The sequence below is a fragment of the Schistocerca cancellata genome, chromosome 1, assembly GCF_023864275.1.
Source record: "Schistocerca cancellata isolate TAMUIC-IGC-003103 chromosome 1, iqSchCanc2.1, whole genome shotgun sequence".
Classification (NCBI taxonomy): Eukaryota; Metazoa; Arthropoda; class Insecta; order Orthoptera; family Acrididae; genus Schistocerca; species Schistocerca cancellata.
This window is the reverse complement of record NC_064626.1, coordinates 599667502-599677130: the sequence shown is the minus strand read 5'-3', so window position 1 is coordinate 599677130 and position 9629 is coordinate 599667502. Positions and strand designations below refer to the sequence as shown.

The window sequence follows — 9629 nt, the reverse complement described above, 5'->3', positions numbered from 1 at the left end:
GTCTATGTACTTATAAAAAAATAGGAGACCTTTCTTTTGGCATTACCCTCGTAGTAACAATTTTGCGCCGTCAAACGGTGCATTGGTATTTATGGTTGTGGGCGGCTGGTCTCATCATTGTCGCTTTGAGCTATACGCGGTTTATAAATTTATCAAGTGAAATTTCACGTCATTGGAGATTGTTTAATGAACTATTGCTTTAATAGTAACTGCGGTTGTCACACCATAACATTTAACATCTCGTCCAGCATTTGGCGCTACCCAGTGCTTGGCTTTTGGTTTTAGTATTTTAGTGAACTGTGTATTAATACTGGGTTCGTTTGTGTTCTACAAGCCGTTATTGGTGTGCGCAGGCCCTCCTGCCTGTTGTGACTCGAGCTCTCGAGCACGGAATTCAAATTTCCGGTGGATGTGAATGCCAAACGTCGAGAAAATACTGATTGCTGTGTAGATCTTTCAGGCTCTCATATCATATTGCCGAATGTTTTCCATAATAGTTAATTCACGTATTTGAGATCTTGCTGTTTGAGTATTTTTGAAACCTAATGGGTTTTACAAATTTTTCATATTCGCAAGGCCTGGTAATTGACTTAATTTCGCAGCTAGTGAGCTCAGATCTATAGTTATGTTAAGATTATATTTGTGTCGAGGTTTTTTTTATTAAGTCTGGGCCCATAAGGCTTTTTCTTTTAAAATGTTTTGAGTTATTCTCATTGCTTTTATACAATTGAATAATCGGTGTAGATCACCGCAATTTGCAAATGCTCATTAATCATTGTTGTTACCAGTGTTGTTTTAATTAACGTGGTGAAAATAAATTTTTATATCCCCAAATGGGGGTCAGCATTCCATTCCAGCAGCCCATGTGCCCTGCTTTCCAATCCTTTACCTTACCAGTGTCATGGCACTTTTTTAGCGTAAGGTACCCCACTCAATTTTTCTGATTTGTTTTGGTGGCATTATCTATTTTCTTATTTCTACTTACAAATGACATTTTCTAATTTGTATATAGCAACATGCACTCAAAATGTAACTTCTATTGAATTCTGTAAAGCTAATCAGCCTCTTCTTTGTGTAACAGATAATCTTTGCATATGAAACGATGTAATCACAATGTCCATCAGTCTCGGTGTATGGGAAGTTTTAAATTTTAGAAGTGAAGATAAAATTCTTCTCTAGCGATATGTGACATGGACAATGTGCAGAAAGTATGTGGGATACTAATTTCTTCCAGCTTTTTTTTGCCATGGCATAGGATAGCATTCGTTTATATTTTTCTACTAACATACGTGCCACTGCAGACTGTCTTCTTATATTTACCGATTATGTAGCATAAGATGCATTGCTTTATCTTAAGGAATTTTCAGGTGGTATTTGCCTTTTATACTTGTATTTATTGAGTTTCTTTATAATGCATATTCTCTGTATAAATTGTTACTATAGGCTGTGGTGCCACTAGTGTAATAATGAGAACTGTAGTGCTGCAGGGATCTCGCATCAGTCATGGAAGACGAGTAAGGAGTCATAAAAGATGTGAGGAGGAAACAAAGAGAAAAAGGTAAGAAAGAGCAAAGAAATGGTTACAAAAATGAATGTGAGATGAAATGATTAGATAGGACAAAGATGACAAATGGTTAGTTAGGGCATTAGAGCTAAATAATATGAACTTACAAGAATGTATGGAACATGACAGAAAGAACCAAACAGATAAAGTAAAAATGATATTTGTTGGAAGTTTGACGAAATTATGAGTAAGAGGTGCACAAGCTAAAGGATGAAATATCGACCACATGCTAATTGTGGACCACATTCAACATAATACTGACGTTTGACTGAGTAAAGCATTCTTTAATGTGAAACTTGGTTACTCCTTAGGCCATGTTTTTCCTAACTATATATTTCTGTTCTCCTTATCAGTGCATGTGACAAATGTTTGATTTCTTGTGTGACTACTGTCCTTATGTGTCTCACGTTACCTCAAAAATTTCTCTTATAGAATATATCACACGTTTGTGTATTTCACTGATTTCCACACAAAAATATTTATTTGAACAGATTTAGAATTTTCTGTAGGTCATTTTGTACATGTTTAATAATTATCATGCCTATTACTATACACTGCTTCACATGATTTGGTGTTTTCGTAAGTCATTATTGTAAAACCATGATTCCACTTTTTTTTTACTTTCTTTATAGACGTTGATATAAGATCTTATTACTCCTGTTTTATGATAGATAACTGTATATTAAAATTTATACAATTGTAACTGTTTGGCCATTCACCACATATGGTTGACATCACAGGGTAGAAGAAAATATGTATACTGATTCTACACTGAAATACAGTTTCACATGTTGGCATACTTCACTGACGCAAGGTGCAACTTCCTTCCATAAGGAACTCTTCGATACAAGATGACTTTGGAGTTGCCAATGAATTTAGTCTGCTTCAAGCAGATACACATTGCACTGTTTGTCCATGTCTGGGGTTGGCAACTGCGAACTGTGCTTAGTCTGAGTTGGCCTCCACATTACTTGCTACAACTGTGACATTATTGCAACAAGCTTCAACATCTTTCTTTGTGCAAATTACTACTGCCATATGAATGTTTCAGGAATGTAGCCCTTGTGTGATAGAGACACTAACCTACTTCCTGTGTGCTACAAAAACAATGTAGATCACCAATACTACTATACAAAAGGTCACATAAAAAATTTCAAAATAGCCATGTGCAGAACGTTCTCATAGGCATAACGAAAAACTGATAACATCCCAGTGGTGAACTCCACTGATTAATCATTTAAATGTTCTTGAATTTTATATTTTTTATTTACAGGTCTTTAATTTATGTTGTTGTAAATTTATTTTACTTTTTGTATTTGTAACATGTTTTTTGTTCCCATCTGAAATGTTCATAATTTTTTTCCTCGTCCCATTCCTGTCTGAAATGACCCTTGTGCAAAATTCTGCTGTAGGAAGATGAAGCGTGTGTAAGTTCACGTCATTTTGAATTTTGTATGTCATAGACGTGCACATCAGAGACAGAGAGAGAAAGTGACGTTACTGTTCAACAATCTTTGGTCTTTTTGTGCACAGTCCTTGCCTCTATGTAGTCTGATACATTCTTAGCTGAAGTATGGTAGCTGATGGATATATTCTGTAGTGCTGTGTTGACTTGTGATTGTATCTGTTAGATGAAGAAAGACTGACTGTGAAAGACAGCGAGGACGAATAAGATCTAAATATCAGAAAGCGAAGATTATATACATTTTGAATGTTATAAATTTTTTGAAGAGAAGTTTAAGGTAAGACTGAACAACTGTGCAGTTAGTTTGTCAGGATAATTGTCAGCTAGTTAACGTGCTCAGAGCTTAGAGGAAGATCACCCAACTTTCCTGAGTCATGCATTAACATATTAAGCTGTCTGATTTTTATAGAAATTCTGTTAACATCGTACACTTTTAAGTAATGTTTACTTTGTTAAGCATGATATTGTTCAGATCCATCCTATGTGTGAAGATAACGTGAAGTTTTACTGTCTTTTGAAATATATACTTCATTCTAAACTCCGTCTTGGAATCTCATTTCATAGAAATAGTTACTCTCCCCATCCCACTGTTTATCATTACGCATTAACACATTGTTCCATGTAGTGTGAAACAGTATGAGTGTAGTTTGGAACATTAATTTCGAAATAGAAATTTAGCTTAGTCGGTGCCTGCCTGCTTGCTGTTTGCTGTTGTGCTTTTGGGAACACGCAGTAATTTTATCAAGATCTGAGGTAAATGAAAATTTTGATTAGAACAGATAATTGTTTTACTCCAATTGTGCATTTTATATAACGCAAGTTGCACGCAGATCAGTTAAAGTTCAGCACAAATTAGGTTCTGTTTAATCAAAGGTTAACATAAGAGTTTCAGTTGGATAACAGTTTGAGTATCTTGGATTTTCGGGTGTTCTGCCGGATATTGGCGTCGTTCTTGCACGATATTTCGATAACGTAGCTCGTGACCTTCATCAGGTGCGTTTTGAGACTGCTCCTCGAGTGGACCTAGTACTGTAGCAATTTGGCAAAAATTGACAATTTCATTTGCTTGGATACACCGAGAAGATAATATGTAATCTTTCCTGTTAGTCATTTATTTCCTTTCCGGCAGTCTGAATCTATGGACTTCGCTAGCAATTATATAAGAATGCTTAATCTTTCCTGTTAGTCATTTATTTCCTTTCCGGCAGTCTGAATCTATGGACTTCGCTAGCAATTATATAAGAATGCTGGTCATTCGCACACCCAGCCAGACACATAAACAAAAAGCAGTTGGCATTCACCCGTTAAGGTTTATTCGGCTCAGCTCATATAGTCCCATCCCCTTTTGTCTGCAGGAAAGTTTCCTTATTTCTAGATGCTGCGGGATTACTCTGGCAGAGACATCACGTACACTATGTGTTGTGTCTAGACAAGACAGCCTAGACACAATGAGAGGAAGCCAAAAGGCACGCGCTTAAACTCATGCAGGCTGGCGTGAGGTCTGAAACAGGATACGTAATGAATGCTATAAAGAAAAGTACGTAGCTTCTGGAATACTTAACTTTAATCCACATTTGTAGAACATCGCTCTTGATGATACATTAATAGAATCTCAATATCTGTACTGGTAATGGCGCCTTGCTAGGTCGTAGCAAATGTAGCTGAAGGCTATGCTAACTATCGTCTCGGCAAATGAGAGCGTAATTCTCAATGAACCATGGCTAGCAACGTCGGCTGTACAACTGGGGCGAGTGCTAGTACGTCTCTCTAGACCTGCCGTGTGGTGGCGCTCGGTCTGCAATTACTGACAGTGGCGACACGCGGGTCCGTCGTATACTAGCGGACCGCGGCCGATTTAAAAGCTACCACCTAGCAAGTGTGGTGTCTGGCGGTGACACCACACTATGCATGCATTCAAAAATCAACTTATGATTCGTTCAGAAATCAGGATGTGTTCGAAAATGTTCAAAAATTTTCAAACACCAGCAGGGATGAATTTTAAAGTTATGTGAATAATCGATAGAACAACGTGTTCTGGATGTTGGGCGCTATGTGAAACTAGGTTTTTTCTTCAAGAATATGAATTTGGCGCTCCATGAAGTTGCCGCCCGGGGCAGATACCCCGGTCTCGCCCACCCTCTCCCCTAGATACGGGCTTGCGTACGCACTCGCGACGTATGCACTCCTTTGGACGTGTGGGCAGCTCTTGGGCGTCTACAGATATTTGTCCAAGACGAATCAAGATTCTGAAACTGTCATTTTTGAAATTCTTAGTTCAGCGAGTTTCAGAACGTGTTGTTCCCCAAGACTGAAATTCGACAGCAATTAGACAAAATGTACTGCATATCAAAGGATTGATAGTTGTCATACCAATATAACTATAAGCAAAGTATATCTTGTCTTTAATGTTGATCTGCGAGTTCTCAGCTACTAATATATTAATGATTTTTCTTATGTTTAACTTAAAAATGCTGCATTTAAATGAAAATGTCAGCGTATTTCAGGGTACTGCAGATGCCTCAATAAATTAAGTTCAAATGCATCAGACAAAACGTAATCTGCGTTTACTCAGTAGAACAGACAAATCAAAAATCATTACTGTAGTACCTCTTTATATTAATATGACTACGTTTAAAGCCACATTAGCATGCTGAGCTTTTATTAGCAGAAAACGTAATTATAAGTAATAAAATAAAGAAATTTCAGCCATAGATAGTCCACGGCTGTATATTTTATGCAGCCGCTGGAAACGTTGGAAGATTTTTGATCGTCAGCTGATTAAACTAAGTCACCTTTTGTTTCCTAGGTTTTGTCCAGATCGTACGTATTTAGGCGCACCATCATTAATACATTATTTTATTTACATATTCACCAAACGGCACTCATAATTGCATAATGTGTCATAGATTAAATGGTTTTTATTTCAAAATATACTGTTATTAAGAACCTATGTATGTTTTATTTTGTATCTTTAGTCATTGTAAGATTGTTCGGTGACTTGGCATGGCAGATGGTTCCGTACATTTAAGCAAAAAGTTATCCAGCTCGATCCACCGTCGTCTTCGGGTGCTGTCTCTTAATGAAGTCCGATTTACCACAGGGAGAAGAAACACGGTGAAAAATACATGAAAGGGCCTTTTACAAAAAAAGGCCATGCTCAAGCGGAGAGTTTGTATAAATTTTTTATATTAATTACTATAATTCATTGTGTGGTCTCATCCAGGAACGAATGAGCCAAAAAAATTACATACGAATAGAACCTTTTGAGTTAATGATTTGAAGTTACATCGCCATATCATTAAACTCAGTTTATCAAATGAGTTAGAAAACATTTACAAAATATATTCTTATTCATATGCCAATAAATGTAGATTGACACTGAACGGAACAAAATCTGAAACAAAAAAGGATCTGTAGAGCAATTCTCAGAGTGTAAACAGAAAATACACCTGAAACATGGATACTCAACTTTGATGGGATTTGTATCATCATGTTCCGTATCTGAACACGTTAATTAATGTATTCCATTATTTTCATGACTTCTACTGTCTTAAAATTTTGATTCTCATAATTAAGTCTGAGAAAAGTATACTAGAAAACTTATATATTTAGCGTTGTTACGGTGAGTCACAAATTCACGGTCGAATATTCTGGTAGCACTAGTCTTAACAGTGTTGGACTGACCCAAGGCAGTCATTATATCCCTAGTTCGACAACGTATCGTGCAGCAACTGTATCTGAGCTGTAGAACTGGTAATTCGCGACTGCATGTTGCAGTGTGTAGCACCTCGCAGCGGTCGGAAAGATACTAGCTCCTGAACATATCTTTTCGACGTTTACCTTTTGTTTTCCGCTCTTCTAGGTCAGGAAACGGCATTTTTTTCTTTGAAAATGATGCATTTGAATCCACAGATAAAGCATAAGTGAGGTTACCTACATTATAATGTGGTCTTGATCTTTAGTGTCTACTAAACTTGCTCTATGTCTAAAACTGTATGTAGTCTCAACAAGCCACTGACGGAACACCAATGGTGTGCTCGGGCATAAGGTAAACTACTGTAAATTGCGAAGAGGGATGGGTCTGTTTACAGTCGTCTTTCTGCTATGGTGGTGAAGTATGGGAATAACATCCTGAAACTGGTGGCAGTTTCAGCGCGCCCAGGTGTTGGGATAGACTTTTTCTGCAGCTCGCTGAAGGCTGTACGAGGAAGCTATAGATGACAGACCAGGGACACTTTCAGAACTATTTTTTTGTAAAGTTTCCCATCAATTTAACATTATCTATTTTATGGGTGTTTAACTTTATTGGTAATAATTAATAGCATCCAGCCGCTTTCTACATGTACATGTACGTGATTACTCTGCTATTCACAATAAAGTGCCTGGCAGAGGGTTCAATGAACCACCTTCAAGCTGTCTCTCTACCGTTCCACTCTCGAACGACACGCGGGAAATACGAGCACTTAAATTTTTCTGTGCGAGCCCTGATTTCTTTTATTTTATCGAGATGGTCATTTCTCCCTATGTAGGTGGGTACCAACAGAATGTTTTCGCAATCAGAGGAGAAAACCGGTGATTGAAATTTCATGAGAAGATCCCGTTGCAACGAGAAACGCCCTTGTTTTAATGATTGCCACTTCAATTCAGGTATCATGTCTGTGACACTATCTCCCCTATTTCATGATAATACAAAACGAACTGCCCTTCTTTCTACTGTTTCGATGTCATCCGTCAGTCCCACCTGATGCGGATCCCACCTCGCACAGCAATACTCCAGAATAGGGCGGACAAGCTTAGTGTAAGCAGTCGCTTTAGTATACCTGTTGCACCTTATAAGTGTTCTGCCAATGAATCGCAGTCTTTGATTTGCCCTACTCACAATATTATCTATGTGTTCCTTCCAATTTAGGTTATTTGTAACTGTAATCCCTAAGTACACTCCTGGAAATGGAAAGAAGAACACATTGACACCGGTGTGTCAGACCCACCATACTTGCTCCGGACACTGCGAGAGGGCTGTACAAGCAATGATCACACGCACGGCACAGCGGACACACCAGGAACCGCGGTGTTGGCCGTCGAATGGCGCTAGCTGCGCAGCATTTGTGCACCGCCGCCGTCAGTAGTGATGGGCTAAACTGCGATTTTCCGATATCAGTGATTTCTGTGAATGCTACTTTTGAGTATCTGTGATTCTTAACTGTGATTTGTCGCAGTTAAGAGTCGCAGTTAAGGAACATAGGTCGTGTATCCCTCCGCCACTGCTATTTCTGCGATTTCTGCTACTTCCGCGATTTCTGCTACTTCCGCGATTCCTGTGACTTCTGCTACTTCTGTGACTTCTGCTACTTCTGCGATTTCTGCTACTTCTGCGATTTCTGTGACTTCTACTACTTCTGCGATTTCTGTGATTCCTGCGATTTCTGCGACTTACCACCGTATGAGAAAGTTACATCTGTCAACACAGAAAATTGCATCTCAACAAACCTGTCTTTGGCAAGTATGTTTTACGTTTTTTCTTCCGTTGGCTTTAATTTTGTATTAAAGAAACAACTGTGAAAATATTAATAGTGTAATTAATATGTAAGTAGCCGTACAGTACCGTAATAGTTCGTATTTAGAAAATGAATTGTAACATATTGTTATGTTCACAGGTACCTGAACTACATTTCAGTCACTCAGTAAAGTGATAACTCAAAATATCATTGTCAACAGATCTGAAGAAATTGCCACTGCGTCTTTAGACCGTTTTCGTCAGACGAGAGGTTAGTTTCTAAGCGTTTCGATGGACTTAATTACTTCAGTGTGATCGTTCTTGCAAATGTGATATTCATTATAGCAAATATTAGCAATCTACTCTGTCAATTATATTGCTAGTAATTAATGACAGCAAAAATTGTTTAATAATCCTTGTGTTTTTGCAGACACAGTTCTGACTCTGATTACTGGTTGCTGTACGTATCTATCCACATCAAGGCTGTTTTTGAGAGAGACTCGTGAAGATTCAAGACAGTTCTTAGAGGATTTGCAGTTTAAAAGTGAAATAATTGTGAAATAAGTGTGTGAATGATTAAACTGTGTTTTATTGAAGTTGTTGTGCGATTTTAAAGGAATAATAAATGTCAAATACAGTGAGTGAATAATAAAAATCTCATTTTCCACATGTTTAAGCCGCCCTATACCCATAATTTTCCGCCACTTACTTATTGGTAAACACTTGTTGGAGAGTGACATGCCGCCTCCCCCCCTTTCTCCACAATCGTGGTGTGACACTGACCTGTAACATATCCCGAAGTCTACAATATGCATTTTGAGGCTGTTGATATGAAAGTGGGAAGTACAGATCTTCCAGTTACATCAGGAATAGCTTAAGTGCATTACTTGAAAGTAACACAGGAAAAGCTTACTTATGTAGGTGGTAGTAGTGTCGGCAAAAAGTTCTTGTGTGTGAAGTTGCCATGTAGAACACCAGGTGTAAAACTTTTCTCCCGAGTCTTGAACTGTGTTGGAACAAAAGTGAGGCATTCATATGACTGTTTTCATTTCTCTACACTTATACAGATGTCTGAGTTCTGCTGTGTTAACACTACAAAGTCCTGT

The 9629-nt window shown here is 38.0% G+C and overlaps 1 long non-coding RNA gene across 1 annotated transcript; it reads left to right on the top strand.

Annotated features, from left to right (window-relative positions):
* Window positions 1–8194: 8194 nt before the first annotated feature.
* Window positions 8195–9155, top strand: LOC126161943 (uncharacterized). The gene is made up of 3 exons (XR_007534975.1): window positions 8195–8529; window positions 8684–8794; window positions 8954–9155. It is a non-coding gene; the product is annotated as an uncharacterized LOC126161943 (long non-coding RNA).
* The last annotated feature ends 474 nt before the right edge of the window (window positions 9156–9629 follow it).